Source organism: Protopterus annectens, chromosome 16.part0 (genome assembly GCF_019279795.1).
Source record: "Protopterus annectens isolate FY-2018-M chromosome 16.part0, PAN1.0, whole genome shotgun sequence".
NCBI lineage: Eukaryota > Metazoa > Chordata > Ceratodontiformes > Protopteridae > Protopterus > Protopterus annectens.
The window spans coordinates 162,926,155-162,947,747 of NC_056750.1; the positions used below are offsets into that span (position 1 = coordinate 162,926,155).

Below are 21,593 nucleotides of genomic sequence, written 5' to 3' on the forward strand. Positions count from 1 at the left end.
TAACTGGCCTGAAGTCCAAGTGCTTAAACCAGAACTAATACACTTTAAGAATAACAGACACTGGGCTCTCAATCAGCAGTTCCCAACTTAGAAAGATGATAGCTACCTGGCCTGCCACCACAGTGCATGCCACAAACCTTCCTAATGTAAAACAACTGGTCTGAAGCCCAAGTGCTTAATCCAAAAGACTTAGAATGATAGCTACACTTTAATCAAGTTACTACCAAGCAGTAATAAATACAATTGAATACTTTAGAGAATGCCTGGATTAGTGCTCAAGTTACACAAACAAAGCTAGATCCAGCAGGCCCGAATCCAGTCTATGCACCAGCAAACAAGGCGCACCAACTTCAGTAAGAAGCAGTTCAGATATGCAGGCACTATAAGCCTTTAACCAGAAATTCCCAGCTCAGAAGGGCAGAGTCTGGCCTCTCCTCCCACAAGAGTGCAGACCACGAACCCTCTTAATGTAAAACAACTGGCCTGAAAGCCCAAGTGCTTAAAGCAGAATTAATACACTTTTAGAATAACAGACACTGAGCCCTCAATCAGCAGTTCTCAATCTAGAAGGATGTAAGCTACCTGTTCTGTCACTACAGTGCAGACCACAAACCCTCTCAGTGCAAAACAACTGGTCCAAAGCCCAAGTGTTTAAACCAAAAGGCTTAGAATGAGTTACACCAAGCAGTAATAAATACAATTGAGTACTTTTAAGATGATGCAAAAGTAAAATAAAGTAGGTAGAAACACAAGTACAGTAAAAGCAGATGAAATTTAATTTTTTCTGAACAAGTGCTGAGATCAAAGAAATAGATTTGAGTGCTGAAACTAGAAAACTGGCTAGTTATAAGAAAAAAAAAACTAAGCTAGAAGTCTTCCTTCCAACACAGAAGGGCTTGGGGGCTCAGAAGCCTACAAATAGTCTAGACTATACCACTTAACAGGAAAGGCAGGAAACAAGCTTAATTTTTTTTTTCTGTTTCCCAGATGCTCTCTTTGTACACAGTAGGAGTGCCTGAAATCAGAATATGATCTCACTGCACTCAGTTGAGTGAGCAAATGAGATGGGCCCAGAAGGAGTATCCAAACACAAATTTACAAGAGGGGCAGGCAGTTTCAAGGCCACTAAGATTAACACCAAAACAAAAACAGGGAGGGTGGCTGGGACTAACTGAAGAGCAGAGTCAAAACTTCCAGTTCAGTTAATATTCCTGCAACACAGTTAAAATCAATTTAAATACTGTATTTTTTGAAAAAAAAGTGCAGATAAAGGTACTTAAATTCTCTTATACGTCCAGTTGAATACAGTTAGTTCTTAGCCGGCCAAAGCTGAGGTTTTTAAGCAAAAAATCATTTGGGATTTTAATTTCAAAATGCATGCCAAAGAATACATGTCATTCAATCCTGATCAATGGTTTGCTCCACAACAGAGCTGCCAATATAGCTCACATTTTCTAAACATAAAGACCAAGGTCCCCCTCATGGGTTATGGTCAATTTTCTCCAGTATTACAAATTTAATCTGGTGTGATGGAAAATCTATTAAGTGTTTAAATAAAGCCCTCATGCCTCTCTTTCCTGCTCATATACTCTTTCTTTTATTTTCCATTCAAACTTCCCAATATAAAAACATTGGCAAGAATTACATATCACGGCATAAATGACTCCATCAGTGTTGCAATTATAATTCCCAAAAATCTGCAACCTGATCCCATTAGTTGTAATCTCTTTTGTAACAAGCATTGATTTACAAAAGCGGCAAGTTCCCCATATCCACATAACTAACCATTTCTTTGATGTCCTACTATTTCCTTTTTCAAGATCTTTTTTAAGTTGCAATTTCTTCTGTACACAACTCTTGGAGTAGATCCTAAGCAATCCGCAAGGTCTTTATCATCCCTAATTAAATTCAATTTTTTTAAGACCCATCTGATGTTCTTAAAATCCATATTATGCATAGTTATGAATTAATGGCAGAAAGATCAATCTGGGCTCTGGTCTTGAGATTCTAAACCTTCCCCATTCTGGATATCATTAAATGTCTCAGTCTTATCATCCACTAGGCTCTTGTTATCAGCTTATCAGGAATGCCCCCTAAGATAGGTTAAAAGTATTTTCTCTCTCTCTCACTGATGACTTCCCCCATGGTGTTCTCAATAAATACAATTGGATATCCTCTCTTTTCAAACATGTATCTCAAATTATAACATTCATCCAGAAAGGCCTCATCTTCTGTTATCATCCGAGCTACACATATAAACTAGCCCTTCATCACTGATTTCTTCTGGTTTAGGGGATGACAACTTGTAAAATGTAAAAAAAAAAATGTTAAAATAAGTGATTTTCCTGTATATTATAGAGGTAAATATTCTCCCTCTTGTATCTTTTGTCAAGAGGACATCCAAATATACAATTTGTTCCTGATCCATTTCGCTAGTAAATCTGAGAATGCTGGTGCTCTGAATCAAAACTGCTATCAAACTTGGAATCTTTTCTTCGTCTTCTTGCCATAAACTAAAGATGTCATCCAAAAATTGGGTGTAGAGTCCACACCCTTTAATCCATTCAGATTGAAAAAAACATCTTTTTCCACTGTAGCATCACTATGTTAGCATATAGGCCACCACATGCAGCCCCCATAGCCACTCAGCATTTTTGCAGTAGGACTTGGCCTACAAACCAAATAAAGTTGTTCTTTAGGTCCATGTCCAAAAGAATTCAAAGGTGTTAATCTGGTCCTGGCAAGTACCACTCATTCCCAAAAAGCCCATGAGCCACTCCATCCTGATCTCATGTGGGAGGCAAGTGTAAAGATCCCTGACATCAGTAGTCAGAAATATGCAATTTGCATGACATTGTAGTTTAATTTTGGCCAGGAAATCCCATGAATCCTGGCATATGAGTTTCCCTGGCCACCAGTTTAAGTTTTATGTCTAAAAATTTTACAATTGGATGTGTAATGGATCTGCAACCATCCACAACTGTATGAAGGAGGGGGTTGTTAAGACTCTTGTGGATCTTAGGTAGTCCAAATATTGTTGCTACTTTAGGGTTTAACATATTCAAATAATTATCCTCTTAGAGTTTGATTTGGCCATTAATTAGTAAGTCTTCCAGATTAAAGTTTATCTGTCTATGAGCATAATTCATCTCATTAATAGAAACCACTTCATATATTGCATCAGTGAGTAATCTCCTCATCTGCTCGGTATAATCAGATTTTTCCATAACCACAAGACCACCCCCTTTATCTGGTGTCACGAACCTCAGATTACATTTGGTTAACACAGAAAGGATATCCATTTCCTCCTTGGACAAATTATACTTAAACCCTGTTCTGTTCTTCCTTCCATTCTGAATGATCATGAGATCTAATTCACATAATCTCTCAAAGATGTTCAAAGTAGGGTGTATAGGGGGATTATATGCACTAGACACTCGTAATGGAGTCAAAAGCATGGATTATATGCACTAGACACTCGTAATGGAGTCAAAAGCATATTCAAATCTTGAAACATTAACCAAAAATTAAGTTATCTAGTGTATTCCTTGAGATCAAGCAATACACTGCCCACATCCATATGTCCAGCTGGAACGAAAGTTGGGCCCTTTGAAAACAAATCACCATGTATAATATCCATATCGTAAGAGGAATAATTATAAGTTTTGAAATCCCCTGAAGGACTTGTTGCAATCACTGGGCCCAAAGAATAATTGTCATGAACAACTAATTCTGTCATCCTTTCCCCCATCCACATGTTGGTTTCCTCCATTGTTGAACCTTGTGGCCATTGGGGCCAGTCCATTGGCAGGTTGAGGCTTGGTTCCTTTCCTCCATTCTCTTCAACCTCCTCGAAGCTGGTACTTCTGTTTAGTCTAAAAAAATATTCATCCTCAGCTGGGTCCACATTATCCATATTCAAACTTAAACCAGACCCTCTCATATTCTGATTGAATGTCTTGATGCCCCATTTCTGGGAAGTGGGCGGAGGGGATAAGCCTTCCCATTACAATACTCTAATCGATAATTTCTTTATTTTCCGTCTTTTTATGCTATTAGCTTTCTTATCAATACTTTTAAAAATACGTATTTGGTCATAATGAACTGTCTCATAATGTATATCTTTGGTGATATTTATTTATTATTTTATTTTATTTCCAGTTTGATTACCGGGGAAGTCCACTGAGCCCAGAGAGCCTTTTTCATTGGAGGCCCAGGGAGAAAATCTCCATGAAAGATTACAGTAAAGACAGCAGTCCAATAAAAATAAAAGTACAAGTACAAGCACATATCAAATAATACAAGCATTAGCAATACTGCCCATAGTGGAAAAATATCTTGCAGATACATTTTAACAAATTCACATAGTTAAAGTCAAAAGATATTTACAATATTTACAGAGTGTGAGAGATCATATCGGAATTAGCTATAGAATGTTATAGCCAGCTATAATCTATTTAGATATAATTAGCTATAATCTAATTTTGTTATCCAAACTGTTAATTTCAGCTATCAGTGTTTCAGCAGTCTTCCTGTTATGGGATATGAGCAATTCCATATACTCAAATCCATGTTTATCAAACAAGGCTAGTAATTCATTATGCAGTTCAGAATTGTGAACCATCCTGATTGGATTATGCCACATTCTGAGGCCCTTTGGCACAATTCTGTTATGAATGCACACAAAAAATACTCATTCTCCAATTGAAGCTTCTTCACTTTAAGAAGTTTATAGTCATATTCACTCAGTTTGTTATTGATGGTCTGTACACGCATGGATTGTGTAATCTGTAAAGAAATATTGGCCCCAATCCATTCCCTTAATACTGGTAAATCTTGATGTTGTGCCCCTATAGAAAAATTTTGAACACCCAAACTTACAATATTTGAAAATTGTGGTCTAGCAGGTAAAGTTCTATTAACTGTTTCCATAGCCTGTGAGGGAGGGCGAAGCTCATTTCTTAAATCCAGAGGCAGAGAAAGAAGGTCAACACGTTGTGACAATTGTTGAATTAAAAGGGTGAGGTTACCAACCTGTGGTGAAAGAGTCATTATATCAGTGTTTTGAAACATGTCCTGATAAAAAGTGTTTGTACTGGTTCTTTCAGTCATACTGGCTTCCCAAACAAACAAAAGCACCCACAAAGCCAACAAACAAGTAACAAAAAAAAAAAAAGCGAATGTGGTAATAATGTACTGTAATCATTAAAATCTGTAATAAAACTTAAAAAAATCATCATGGGGAAATTCATCAATAAAAGAGAGAGACAATATTGTAAACCTATCTTAGGGGGTATCCCTGATAAGCCAAATGATCACAACAGCCTAGAAGATAAGACTGAGACGGTTAATATCTGGAATGGGGAGGGTTTAGAATCAGAAGACCAGAGCTCAGATCGATTTTTCTGCTATTCATTCATTACTATGTATAATATGGATTTTAAGAACATCAGATGGGTCTTAGAAAAATATTGTAATTTAATTAGGGATGATAAAGACCTTGGGGATTGCTTAGGAACCACTCCAAGAATTGTGTACAGAAGAAACTGGAACTTAAAACACATTCTGGAAAAAGGAATAGTAAGACATCAAAGAGCTGGTTAGGTATGCAGATAAGTTGGATTTGCCACTTTTGTAAATCAATGCTTGTTACAAAAGAAATTACAATTAATGGGATCAGGCTGCAGATTTTTTGAAATTATAACTGCAACACTGATGGAGTAATGTATGCCACAATATGTGATTCTTGCCAATATATATATATATATATATATATATATATATATATATATATATATATATATATATATATATATATATATATATATATATATATATATTGGGAAGAATTAATGGAAAATAAAAGAAAAATTATGTGAGCACTTATATGCCATCAGGAAAGAAAGACATGAACACTTTATTTAAACACTTCAGATTTTCCATCACACCAGTTTAAAATTTTAGTACTGGAGAAAATCGACAGTAACCCACAAGGTGGACCTTGGTCTTTATGTTTAGAAAAACATGAGCTATATTGGCAGGTCTGTCTTGGAGCAAACCGTTGGCCAGTATTGAATGGCATGCTTTCTTTGGCATGCATTTTGAAATTAAAATTGCAAATGAGATGCATATATATAAACAAACATATTCCAGTGTTTTTGAATAAGTAGCTTTAATGAAGATGTACGATTCTTTTGATTATTTATGTTTTATGGAGGACATGAATGTTTTGTTTAGTAAGATGATGTATGTCATTTTTCATTGGTCCATTTTGGAGGCATTGATGATCACATGACGAGAACTGGTTTAAATAATGGATTTATGAATTGAATTATCTGAGGAAGTTTTCAATAGAAGAAAATGAAAGCGCTAAAGTTGATTTTTATCCTGAGTTTTATAACTAATTTTAAATATTAAAGTGTGTTTTTTACCAAGTTCTCTCCAGCTGAGAAACTGTGCTTTTTTAGTTGCTTGTTTGTTGGCTTTGTGAGTGCTTTTGTTTGTTAGGGATAAAAACTGGTAAAGCTGAAAGCCCTCTTGCCATGCATTTTAAACAATACCATAATGGTAATCCAGAGGGGTTTTAAGGTACAATTTTAAGGCAAGTTATTTTACATGAAAATTGTACAGGGATTAAGAAAAAAATTTTGCACAAGGAAACTTTGTTTATTCTTAAATATAGTACCCTGACCCCCTGCTGGTATAAATGTGGAATGTAACTGGAACATTAATAAGACCAATTTAATAATTATTGTGGTCTATATAAGGTTTTATATTGTGTGATTTTAACTCCATTGAAGGTGTTATTGCCATGGTGTTAGAGGTTTTTATAAATTTTGTTACATTATTTGGGCTGTGGATGTTTTTTGTCATATATAATATTTTTGATTAGACTGGCTTTGTTTTAGATTTTCTTGTAGAGGACTTAAATTCTCAGGCCTTAACAGAGGAGTCATAGGAATTCAGTTTTTTTAATTTGAAACCCATCAATAACTGAGCTGAGGAAAGATCTACACCCTGCAGTGAAGTATTCATATAATTTAGTAAAGCTAAGAACACATCGATGTAACCATCACAGTTAATGGTGTGTAATTTCTCTATGACATTTTCGACAGCCTTAGCAGTCATCCTGGCTTGGCAATTTGGCAATGGGTAATTAGGGCTTTATAGCTATGTATGTTGCAGTTCTCATTACTCAAAACATGCTTTGAATTCTTTTCTTGCATACCGGGGGTCATTATCAGGTATTATCATATTTCTCAACCTCTTAGTGTAAAAGCTCTGGACAAAAACAAAAATAATCAGGAGGCAAAGGCCCAAAATCAGGAACAGATTTTAAATATTGTTCTAAAATTAGAAAGCTGTTAGAATACACATTTTGCATTAGCAGGCATTTTATGAAGGATACAAAGTCTAAAATGCAAGCATCTGTCTTTATTTAGTGATATCACTCCTCAATGATTTGATAGAAAACCACAACTTTTATGACAAGCAGACCAAAATATAAAGCAAACATCTGGACAACTTGCAAAATCCTGGACAGAGAGGAATATATATCACTTCTTCAGTCTCATCTCTTAAAACATATCTTTTAGTACACTGCTCACATCTCTTCTTATGGCATTGAATCACTTCACATTCTCAGAAAACATACTAATATGAATAATAAAACAAAACAGGAACTGCAACAGTACTTAGAATTCAAAAACACCAAGCAGATAACGAAGATGGTACACTCGCCACCACAAGAAATGGTCCCATAAACTGCAATCCAGTCCTCTTGTTTAGTTGAAAACACTTTATTAAGGTTAAAACAGATATAAAGTGTTTTCAACTAAACAAGAGGACTGGATTGCAGTTTATGGGACCATTTCTTGTGGTGGCGAGTGTACCATCTTCATTATCTGCTTGGCGTTTTTGAATTCTAATATGAATAATAGTCAACATAAATTAAATATATAGTCTTCATACTGAAATAAATCTTTTCTGACTTCACTTCTCAGCCTTTTTGGAAGAGAACTAGAAAATATATCTTTTCTTAAATTATTAGTACAATTCTGAACTTTTTGGACTATTTGGATTTACATCCCTGTACAGTATGACATATAACAAGATCTTTCTTTACACTTGACATTTCTTAAGTATGATTACAATATTCAGAATCAAGTCAACTAGCCAAAGATAGTCTCCACGATGGTAAATGTTTGAAAATTTCTCTCCAAAACTACCTTCAGAGAACTTCAGGCAACATTTTTTGTAGGTAGGCAAGCCCCCCCTAAAACAACCAATATGGGGACCCCCTGCCTGAAATTATACTTTCCAACTCCAAGGTAAGACAATTATGGAGAAAGAGGTAAACTCCACTTTCATTGAAGTCAGCTTCAGCGAACAGTACTGAAACATTTCATCTTCACCAAGTCTAACTTCTCTAATTTAATATGTTCAATATTCTTGCCAGTACTTATTTCCTTAGTTGATCTGGTGCTTAATCAGTTATATTCATCAACCTTATAGACAAAAAAATATCTTCTCTGACTGAAAAGTATGGCTGTATTTCTTTCTGCACAACAGATTTCTGTTTTGGCTAAACTTTTCTACCATCTTGAAGCACTCATGAAGTTCTTTAAACTTCTTTCCTATCATAAAAAAACACACACTGCACACTGTTGCTGAGACTGTACTACAGTGTGGATAAAGGAAATTTCCCTTTTCTCCACTGTAGTGCGGTCTCGGAGGGAGAACATTAGAGAATATTAAATGTAAATGTAGTGGGTTTTTTTTGGGTTTTTTGTCACACGCTTTAACAAAAGCACTTTTTTGATAAAAGCGCTTTCGTTAAAGTGTATTAGGGTTTTATGGATTCGGACATTTGCTCAGTCGAGCAAACGTCCTAGATTCACATATATGTATATGTGTATATATATATATATATATATATATATATATATATATATATATATATATATATATATAGTTTTATATATATATATATATATATATATATATATATATATATATGCACACACACACATGCATCCAACACGTACACACATATTGAAATCTCCGTAGACTGACATTCAAATGACCACGCTGAAAAGCACAAAGTTTCACATCAGTGAAACTTCACAATATTGATGTCTAAATGCCTGACAGTCCAAGCTGAGTAGAACAGGAAATCTGCTCCTGTGCAAGTTGTAGTCTGATCTTGGATTTCGTAGTTATAAGTAGTAGGGGGTTTGTGGGATGCAGCCCCCAATGGGGGGGTTGGGGGGCATAGACCCCTGCAAAAATTTTAAAATAAAGGATTGTACTGAAGGTTCTTTATTTTTTTTCATGTTTGTTCTGAATATTCATGTCGGTGCTATGGAGACCATCACGAATATTTAGTAATAACTGCTAAGTGTTTAGGTTTATTGGTTGGAGGGCAGGGTGTGGGTGAGGAGAAGTAGGAAGTTTTATTTGGAATAACATTGTTTTATTTAAATGGTGTTTGTGAGTTGTTTTTGGTATGTTGTAGGGAGGTTAGTTGGGAATTTGTAGCATCAGTGTTCTGTGTGTCGGATATGTGAGGTATCAGTTGTTTGAACTGTCGGTGTTTAGGGTTAGGTGATTTGAATTTTGGTCTACTGAGATTTCAGTAATCTCAAGTAGATATACACACACTCTCATACATACACACACACTCTTTCACACACACACACACACACACACACACACACACACACACACACACACACACACACACAGACACTCTCTCTCTCACACACACAGACACTCTCTCTCTCACACACACACATACACACACACACACACATACACACACACACACACACACACACACAGACACTCTCTCACACACACACACACACACACACACACACACACATACACAGACACTCTCTCTCTCACACACACACACACATTCTGAAGTCAGAATTCTGATTCTCCCTGCTGAAAAGGAATATGTACAGCTGAGTAAACTGTGCATGCCTCCTGATGCCCATGCCCTCCTTGTATGTCCACAACTACCCTGTTTGTCTGTAAGTCTTTCACTGATATAGGTTTGCCCCCCTACTGCCTACCCTCCCCTCCATTCCTCCATGTTCCTTTCACCCCTCTTCTTTTCTCTTCTCTCTCCCTCTCTTCATATATTTATAGCTAAATCTATCTATCTATCTATACTTATATACATAGATATCGCTATAGTTATATGAATGATCCTTTACCACAGAGCAAAACATCTCCCCATCCTTCTTTACCTTACAGAGTTTATGCTGTGTGTTCCTCTACTTGTTATATCCCTTTTCTTGTTTAATGGTGCTTCACTTTCCACTCCTTTTAATAAACCGATAAAGAGTCTGGCATGTTAGGCCCCTTTCACAACTCCTTACAACCAATCTGTTTACTGTATTTCCTTCAGTGGGTGCACAGGCCAATGCCAGCAACAGCTTATGCTTCCAGCTGTTTCTCTAACTTGCATTCTCACAAGTTTAGCAGAATTTGGCACAAGCTTACACAGCAGCCTTTCTTCATACAGTTTATGCTATGTCCTCTGCTTTATGAACTTTCATTCTCAACACACTTACCTCCTTAAAGCACAGATACCTGCTTACTTGTACTATTTGTATCTATTTTTATATGTATAGCTATGTATAGCCCTGCAGTGCTTTCTTCCTATGTAGTATTATCTTTGTGCTGTGTTAATGTCCTAGACTATGATTCTAGCCCAAGATATTCCTCTTCATCCTTTACTGTCCAGAGAAGATCCATCATACCCAGACCAGAACATTCTTTGGTTTTCTATTGCACTGGCACTGACCTTTGTCCCTGTGTGCTAACAAAAGAACCATTCATTTATTTTCTCCATGTAATGACCAGTAACATCCATGGGTGACAAGTCAAAGGGTGCACACTATAAGGACAGAAATCATTATAACTAATGGTGCATGTTTTGCCACAAGCAGAGGTAAGATTCGGGGAAGATTGGCCACTCATGTTATGGCCAGAGAGCTGTAACATCCAACAAAATTCCCAGTCACCCCAATATTGAGTCATGTCATGGCTGAAACTGAGATAGAATCACATGAGTCTCTCAGCATGTCCCAGCTACATGCATTATGGCAACACTTGCAAGTCGTTGGTCCCTCTTCCCCCAACTGGAAGACCTGGTGACTTCTATGACATTGGATAGTTACTCAGTCAGAAATGGCATGCTGTCTATTGTTCACTCATTGCATTCTCTCATTCTTCAGTACCTGGGTTGCTAATCAGATGTGGATAACTGGTGTTGTTAGCAGATGTTGACCCCTGTAACATCAGGCCTTCCTTAAAATTTGACATTATTGGTATAATGTCGCTTTCAAAAATGTTATTGCAGAAAATAATTAATGTGCATTATAATAACAAACCTTCTGTTAGTCAGATGTAGCCAGTTCTCAACATATGAAAGTCTAATATTGGTTTATGGTGTACTAGCTAACTCAGTTAACTAATCTTTTGTGAATCTTCCTATTTCAGAGAAGAGAAAACTGTGCAATAAAAGTATATCCACTTATGTCATCTAAGAACAAAACAATATTACCCACACATTTAATTTCCTTCTCCTGAAACCTGGTTAATAGATTTTAGGGTCAGAAAGAAACTAGAGGCTATCCCCTCACTGGCTGCAAGGAAAGAGAAAGTAAACCTCTATAAGGCATCATCCCAGTGGGCATACGTGCAAATTTGCCCACTTAGAGTGCACAACCACAATAATTTTGCAGAATCAGCAGTTCATACATGTCACATGTTTATGATGTGACAGCAGCCATGCCACTTGGCAAAAATCCATATCGACAAATGGAGGACATATAGATTCTGCACCATACCTCTATATTGTACAGATTTTTGTGGAATGTCTAGATCTTTCTCTCGTAGTTTTGATCTGTTCCTCATAAAATTTGTACTTTTCAGGCAAATCATCGAGGTTTAAAGTCACTAAGTATTGACGACATTTGAGTTTCAGATTTCATATCCTTCAGAATGCATGCTAACACAATGTGTTTTATTTTAGCAACTTTTTAAGTTTATAAGAGCAATATTTAAAATATGTCCCTATTTTTGGGCATGCCCTATTAGTTTTGGCTGTGCCCAGATTTCTTGTTCTGAGAGGTTGAGTGGTATGATCAGCATACAAGACACCCCAGCAAAGAACCAAACAAATCAAGTACAGTGAGGCTGCAATGATAACTAATGCACAACTGTGTCACTGCCACCTACTATTCATATGCACCCTTTGGAAATGGATTTGCCCCATGTCCAAGGAAAACAAAGTTGGGTTAAGTAGCCAGATGGCCACCATGGCATCATGAACTGCAGATTAGTCAAAGTTAGACCAGACTGACTGAAATCATAAAGACTTGAGTTTACTTCTGCCTGTTCAAATGAATAGTACATCAGTAATACGCACTACTATGTGATATTAATAAACATTTATTTATTACTGAATGTTTAACTGCAGTGACTGGACATTTGGTGAACAAATTGCAAATTAGCATATTTAGAAGAAAAAGCTATAATCCTGAAGTGATTTCATAAAAGCAGAGTGAAATCTTTCATAGTACAAAAATATCTGTTGGCCTTGTTAATATGTTACATCAGTACATAAGGGAAAACAGTTCTCTAGCCAAAATAATTGATGAATGTTGGTAATGTTCCACCAGGCCTCCAAATACGATAGATCAATATCTTGTCTGTTGCAGGTAGATAGTTCATATAACTACAAAACTATAGTTAACTGCTAATCTGATTTGGGGAGAGTGAGATTGTATAGAGGGTAATAGGCCATCTTTGCAGTGGTATGTCTATTAAACAGGAAGAAAAAATAGTACTATCATGTGGTGGAGAGCTCACATTACCTCCATTTCACCACAAGTTAACCAAACAGCACTTTCAATGGAAACATAAGAGCCACTGAGTGCCTGTCCATATGAACTGTTATAGTATTCATGTATGTGAGGTGTAGTGATTTTGTAATTTGAAATATTTTCATCCTGTGATAGCATTACAGATTCATAGGTTCATATGTGTTTACTAGGCTAACAGCCACAAGGGCTTTTTTAAGCCTAGCCATACATCCCAAATCTCTAACAGGTTCTGGTAGTCCTGACAGTGTAAGCAGAGGCTTGGGAGATGAAACATTTACAAGAAGGAGCATCGGAGATGAACCATTTACAGGCTGCCTGTGTCCATTAGAGACACTGGCACCAAACCAGTGATGAATTTCCTGTTCTCCATCCAGTTGTCCAAAGTTACACTTGAATTGGGTTAGGGAGGAACTCTGCTTCACATGGATGGGAAGCCTAATCCAGAGAAGGAATAATCTCTGGGATACATACCTGTCTGTTTAGGAACTCCTATTTATATCACAGGCAAGATTTAAGATTTTAGAATGAGTAATTCTGGTGCTTTTTGTTTTGAGGATATTTAGGAAGTTCATCAGGTGGGCTCTGCTAATGCCTTGTATTCCAGGTATATAGATCCCCTTAACGGCCTGTAGAAGACAGAATACAGGGATAGGGCCTTGAGGAGGTCTGCATAGGACTTGTTACTTACACCTTGTATTCTTTCAGTAAGGAGCTTCTGCAGACATTCCAATTGTTGGATATGGCTGGTTAGGTACACACCAAACTGGGCACTTTACTCAATGAATGGGCTGATGAATGCTGAATACAATGGAACAATGTCTTCCTTGGACATAGATGCCATATCTTTGTTTATAAGCCACACAACATAGAATAGTTTCCTCACTACTGTAGACAGATAATGATCAAAGGCTAGATTATGGTCTATGTGTGTTCCCAAGTCCCTAAATATTGGGTCATCTCCTAGGGATGTGTTATCAATATGATAGTGACTGGGGTGGATGACTTCCTAAAGGATACTATGATACATTTTTTTGGCATTTCATTTTAATCTATAGCAAATACTATCATTTACTTCTGACTCAGGTGTCCTATTACTGAACAGCATAAATTCAAAACCAACATTTCACAGAAGTCAATATTTTCATACTACCAAATTCTTGGTGCTTAAGACAAAATAGTAGCACATTCCAACTGTTTTCTTGAAAGGACGGCACATTCAAACCCCCCCTGGAATTTAAAGCGCACATTCTTATATTCCCTGCAGCTGTGCTTAAATAACATCATGGGACAGTGTTGCCATGTGCACTGATCTTCTGGCAACAGGCGGCTGTTTTGTCAAGAAGCAAACAAAAATAACCAAAGAAAAAAATGCCACACAATATAGAGAGAAAATGAACAAATACGTTTTGTTGGAAGACTAAAAAAAAATATGGACTAATTTCTATGTACCTTTAACAATTTCCTCATGTCATTTTTGATTCTGTTAACCTCGGTTAATACTTATGAATATCCATATACTTACCGATGGTCTACATATCAGTTGAAGCATAGGATAACTGGATAGGAACTGAAATGCAAGTTAAAATATTGGATACAGTTAATATAAACAGTCTGATAAAATGTTTTTATTAATCAAGATGACAGGCAATATATTGGCAAGACTCATAGAGCAGCAGAAATTTAAATTAATAATATTTGAAATATTAGACTGATACTTATAAACATGATTAAAAAAAACAAGTAAATTTCCTGAAGAAATGTTTGTACAAATCACTTTTTTATCTTTAATATCAAATACATGCAAAGACAGTGAAAAGATACTTCTTTGAATCTTCATTATAAAATAATTTCCTATTTGACTAGCATGAATAAAGCTGCACAATCACACAAACATACACAGGTTGCACTGATAGTGTCATCTGTTTGTTGGTTTTGCCTGTGTCAAAGGTCACCACCTACCAGAAAGATTCCTAACTAGACATAAATGTTCTACTTATCTTATGCCCTTACTCCCTGTGTCAAAGGTCACTACCTACCTAAAGGATCCCTAACTAGACAGAAATGTTCTGCTTATCTTATATCCATACTGCCCCTCAAACCTACAGACAAAGGAGATGATAATCTGGCTGGTTGGTTGGTTTCATAGTGGCATCCTTTTGGTCCCTCCACATTTTACCATATTTACCAGGAGCCACTGCGGCGGAGCAGTGACAAAGTATTGTCACCATTAAAATGGTCAAGAATCTAATTTTAGGGTCTTTTACTCAGACACAGATATAGTCAAGTGAATCATTAATCTGAAAGTCTACATAGCTGCTGTACCTATTAACTGTCAAGAATTTTGCAAACTATCCAGATTTTTGCCTCATTTTTTGGTTTGTTCCTCATAAAATGTGTGCTTTTGAAAATCACTGACTATTAAAGTCACTGACAGACAATTGAGTTTCAGAGTTCATATCCTTCAGAAAATGCATGCTAATTTAAAACCTTGTATTCTAGCGATGTTCTAAGTTAACAGCAACATTTAAAATCTGACCATGATTTTGGGCCTTTGCTCCCCTCCCCCATCTTTTTTTACATTGTCCAGAATTCTTGTGCAAAGAGTTTGAGTCATGATTGCTACTGGTTCAAGTGTTAACATCTGTTAAAATGGATCATTCATCCTATGGTCCAGAAGACTGGAATGCATTAAGCAAATTGACAGAACTTCTTTGTGTTTGAAATTTACTTATACAACATCAACACAATTCAACATTAATAAGTTATTTAATATTAACTGAATGAAATAGTAAAACACAAAAATTCCACCAGCAGACAAGGAAGGAACCTTGACAATGAACTAGAGCCAGGAACCAAAACTAAGTGCAGAGAAAAAAACAACAGTGTGGAAACACAGCAGTCACAGTTCAAAGTATCCAAAGGTAAAGTTGCCAGCAAACAGCAGGCAGCAGGTGAATAAGTCCAAGTTTAATGCATATACAAACTGGTAAGCACTTTCATTATGGAATCACAGCTTCTCCAGACCCTAATAAAACATCATCTTCACTAAACATTTATATAGCAATGTCATAATGAATTTCCTGTGTTGCACTTATTGGCCTAGCACTCAAGTGTGGGGTCATTTATTGTACTGTTCTAACTAGTTGGTACTTGTTTATCTTTGTTATCTTTAAACAAAAACAAAACAATCTTGCTTTTTTCCCACTTTCTGTATTTTAAAAAAGTTCAGTTACAGATTTGCTGTTCTGAACTGTTTGTAAGTTTCTTGGTGGCCATTGCTTGCTTGGGCTAAAAGGAAGTTTCTGTGTTTATCAGTGGCAGTGGTAGATACTGAACAGCCTGCCTGCCCCTGTGGGAGTGGTTACTGCCTAGAAACTGTAGTTTTATTGGCCATTTTGGATCAATTCCAAACTCCTTGATCTCTCTCTCTTAAAACCAGGTTGCCTCGTGGTTTTGGCATCTTTTCAGACTTGTTGGCTGTTGCTGAAGCACCCACCAAGAGGAGAAAATGCTGAGAGAAGAAGGGAGTCACTTTTGAGATTTTAAGTATTTTTCTTCAGATTATTTGTTAAGTTTTTCTGCATTGCTGCCTACTTTTTGGCATTTTCCGGTTTGCTAAAGTTTATATCTGTGTTAGTAACTGTACTTAGAACACATCTAGAGCCTGTTTACTGCATTTCCTGTGTTGAACTTATTTTAAAATCATTTTTTTTCTTAAAACTTGCATTTTATCTGTCTCTGGCCTAGCACTCCAGTGTGGTGTCATTTATTGCACTGTTCTAACTAGTTGCTACTTGTTTATCTTTGTTATCTTTAAACAAAAACAAAAAACAAAAAAAAAATCTTGCTTTTTTCCCACTTTCTGTATTTTAAAAATACAGATTTGCTGTTCTGAATTGTTTGTAAGTTTCTTGAAGGCCATTGCTTGCTTGGGCTAAAAGGAAGTCTCTGTGTTCATCAGTGGCAGTGGTAGACACTGAACAGCCTGCCTGCCCCTGTGGGAGTGATTACTGCCTAGAAACTGTAGCTTTATTGGCCATTTTGGGTCAATTCCAAACTCCTTGATCTCTCTCTCTTAAAACCCGCTTTAGCACGGTTTTCGATGATTTTGCACATTGGGCAGCGTCACTAAATCGGGTTTAAACTATTCTCAGCTCCCCAAAGTCTGCTCTTCACTTTTTCCCTTAGAACTGTTCCAAATCTCAAAGTAAGCACTCTATTTTCTTTCTAAAGCCCAGCAGTAGCTCGTATAAGTATCTTATAAGTAAGCACTAATAAACTAAGCACTACACCCGTTTATACTCCCTTTAAGTACCTGGCTCCCTATTGGTCCTTTTTGATCAAGTCATAAGTAGTTCTTCATGCTATTCTGGCATGTCCAAAAGTCAATTTCTGGTTTACTCTCCAGTCCAGCTGGTGAATATGGGAATCTTGAGGCAATGTTACAACTGCCATATGTACACAGACCACCCTCTCCTCTTCCAAACAAGCTCAAATATATGCGAGAGATGCAACTATACAGCTAAACTGGAGGCTAAATTCTCTCAACATAGTACTGGCATGGTCAATCTCGAGGAGAAGGTAATCACACACACCACAAATCCAGTCTCACATAGACCTATCGCAACAGCAAACCAAACACATAAACACACAAAAACATACTCAGAGGCTCTAATTAAAATTCTGCCCAAGCAACAGAGACCTCCGAAGCAGACATCCAAGCAACTGCTACCCCACAACAATACCCACGTATCATAGTCCACAAAGTCAGTGTGCCATACAGTCACAGCCCTTAAGGCTAAACACACCTAATACACTTGTAATAGGTGACTCTATTGTCAGACACACTGACATCCCTCTCACCAGGCTGAACAAGGAGAAGGTCACTGTAAGCTGCCTGTCGGGTGCTAGGATCCGCCACATAACACAAGTACTTAGGTCACTCCAAAGCAAGTAGAAATATGACTCAGAAATTGTCCATGCTGGTGTGAATGACCTGAGATGTACCTCCCTGGATTACATGAAAAGAGACATAGAGGAGCTCTCTGATCATGTAGCCCAGGCTGGTATGACCCTGACCTTGAGTAGCATCTTACCCTCTCTGATCATGTAGCCCAGGCTGGTATGACCCTGACCTTGAGTAGCATCTTACCCTCACAAAGAATGATACCACAGTATAAAGACAAAATGATCAACTTCAACAATTGGCTAAAGTATTGGTGTCACTCAAAGGGAATCCAGTATCTGTCAGCCTGGGATGACATGCTCGACAAGCCCCGTTGCTTCGCTAGGGAAGGCTTGCACCTGTCACCCCTGGGTTTTTGAATACTGGCCAAGGCTCTTGCCACCCCCATAGTGCCTTTTTTAGGCAAGGCTCAAATGACAAACCCACCTCCTTAGACAACACAAGGAAAAAGAAACTAAGGGTAATGCTGCTCAATGCCAGAAGTCTAAACCTCAAGATGCACGCACTCGAGGCTCTCCTCAGTATGGAGAATATCGATATCTGTGCAGTAACAGAAACCTGGTTCCAGGCTCCCAAGAGCACCCCAGCACTACCAGGTTATACCTCATACCATGCTTTTCGGCCCCAAAACTCGGACCGAACCACAAGAGGAGGGGGAGTATCCATATTCATCAAAGAAAACCATACCTCCAGGTTAGGGGCATGCAAGAAGCATCTGAGACCATCCATGTGCAACTAACAGTGGGCAAAACTGCCTTCCAGTTTGTAGCCTGCTACAGACCACCCTCCCAAACTCAGGAATCCCACTCGGCTTTCCTGAAAACACTGGAGAATATGAAGGTCTCTCCAAACACCATTATATTGGGTGACTTCAAGTACCCAAACATAGACTGGCAGCACTACTCAAGCCCAAACACCCTCGCCGAACGGTTCCTAAAATTTATAAACTCAAATGCTATGGAACAACTGGTCACCACTCCCACAAGAGGGGAAAACATATTGGACCTGATTATCACCGACATGGGTACTCTGTGTTCTATACCTGAGGTATACCCTTCATTGGTAAGATCTGACCATAAATTAATCACTATGGACGTCCATATCCCATGCCCACCCCCAGAAAAGGAAACCACGGTCAAAAACTTCTCAAAAGCAAACTTCACACTTCCCAGAACTGAGATGGAATCCTACAAAGCCCCTGTGCCAGTGGAAAATATGACCCAAACCACAGAATCCCTTACAAATGCATTCTATGGATACCTACAGGAATGCATAGATCATGCTATCCCAAATAAAACCAAGACACACTCCTCCAAAGGCAGGAGACCTGTCTGGTGGACCCCAGCCATAAATAAGCTATACAACAGAAGGAGGAAGTTACTAAAGGATAGAGCAAAATCCCAAAAAGGGAAGGCAACTCTGATCAGTACTAGCAAGAAACTATGATCCCTCATAAAAGCATCCAAGGCTAGCTTCAAAAAAAAAATTGCACAAGACGCTAAAGATAATCATAAGGCCTTCTTTAGTTATGTCAGGAACTTGGGTGGAAACTCCCAGATATGCTCTGAGTTAGTGCAAAATGACAAAAAATACACTGAACCCACAGACATTGCCAACAATCCTGGTAGACAGGTTCAGTGCAAACCCCCCCTTCCCCCCCTAATGAGCAAATGACTATCCCAACAGAGTGTAGCCCCCCTGACATCACAGATGCACAGGTGAGAGCTGCCCTCTCCAAAGCAAAAAACACAGCATCTATGGGACCGGACGGTGTCCCGGCCTGCATTTTACACAAGCTCCAAGAAGAACTGAATCCTCACTTAAAATCACTGCTCAATGTCAGCCTTACAACAGGATATGTACCCAAAGAATGGCGTACAGCAACAGTGGTCCCACTCCATAAAGGTGGTGCCACAACAGACCCCGGTAACTATCGCCCTATAAGCCTGACTAGCCTGGTCTGTAAAGCTATGGAGCGTATCATCATGGAACTCATAAACAATGACATTGGGAACCTCCAAACACTGGATCCTACCCAATTCAGCTTTGTTAAGGGCAGATTTTGCCTCTTGAACCTGGTCGACTTCTTTGAAACAGTCACCAAGGCCATAGATGAAGGAAAGGTAGTCCACACAGCCTACCTTGACCTTGCAAAAGCCTTCGACACAATACCCCACTTGGGCATCATAAACGAGTTCACCAGCTTAAATATCAACCCCTATGTCACAAGATGGGTTGCAAACTGGCTTAGGAATAGAACCCACATGGTCAGAATTGCAGGTGCCATGTCAGACTCTAAACCAGTTACAAGTGGCATCCCACAAGGCTCAGTCCTGGGACCTCTCTTGTTTGGTATATATTTCTCTGAGGTACAGGCTAACACAGGAGGACTTTCGCTGACCAAGTTTGCAGACGACTGCAAACTGGGGGCCATAATCGACATGCTGACTGACACAAGCATCCTCCAAAATGGTCTCACAGAGATGGATAACTGGTGCCAGAGCCATGGCCTGAAGCTAAATGCCAAAAAGTGCATAGTCATCCCCTTTGGGAAAAACAAAGTGCCCACAAATTACCACATAGGTGGTAATCCATTAAGTACAGAAGAAGTAATTAGGGATCTGGGGACCCGCCAAAGTGGTTAGAAGGACCTTCTATATAGCTCACCTTATCATGAAAGGGTTCACATCTAGATCAAGAGAGGTCATTGTGCCCCTCTACTCATCAGGCCCATAATTGAATACAATGCCCCATTTGGGATGTACCTTACCCGACACCTGCAACAACTAGAAAGACCCTAAAAGTACCTCACCGAGAGGATTAAGGGACTCAAGCAGATGCCCTACGCAGTTAGACTAAAGAAACTCCAGCTCTACTCAGTTGCTTACCGCCTACTCAGAGGCGATCTGTGCCTAATGTATAAAGCCATGTCCAACCCAGAATTAATGGACATGCTCCACCTCAGGAAATCCAAAACCCTTAGAGCTACATGCTCCAGTGACTTAAACCTCAGCACAGAAATAAATAGGACATGCTGGAGAGACAGATTCATATCCCAGAGGCTCCCCTCACTCTGGAACAAAATCCTGATCCATGTTAGGCAGAGCCCCTCAACGACCCTCCTCAAGAAGAATCTTGACATTTGGATGGGAGATCGTAAATTTACCACTGGGATCTCCTCTGTGTCACTGCTAGACAGGGGCACTTTAAACTAGCCTTAAATGGGCTATCTTCTGTGATCTACTATACAGGGGCACAGTCATCTAATCTAAAAGGGTGGCAAAAGCCAAACACAGTCTGGCTAGGCTTGTAAATGCCCTAGGGCAGATAGCCTAGTATCTACCTATGAACATATGAACCTATAATACACAAGCCAATAAGAAGCTAAAAGTAATAAAACAAATGCTTAAAGCTGAACCCACTAACAAAGTGAACTCAGCAGAAGAGGGTAGACATTACTTTTTCCTTCTCCTTCTAGCTTTTAAAACAGGTTTCAAAGGTACAAACTCATTTAAACCTAGCCCCATATGACAATGTGGTTTGGCAATCCATCTTGATTCACATCTCTGTGTTTCATTTTCAAAATTGCCTAACCTAACATTCTCATATATAACATTTAACACAAAATAAAACCTATATCCATTACCTTTCAACTGAACATGTTTAGCTAAAGCATTGACAGTACTACCTTTACTTATACAATATATGGTCCATAATGCATT

General features: G+C 38.2%; 1 long non-coding RNA gene across 1 annotated transcript in view; it reads right to left on the minus strand.

The window, feature by feature from the left end:
* Positions 1–21,593, minus strand: part of LOC122790979 — a 151,454-nt gene that overhangs the window by 70,751 nt on the left and 59,110 nt on the right. Inside the window, exon 2 of the long non-coding RNA XR_006363057.1 lies at positions 14,428–14,472. This is a non-coding gene — a long non-coding RNA (uncharacterized LOC122790979). The remainder of the gene's footprint in view (positions 1–14,427; positions 14,473–21,593) is intronic.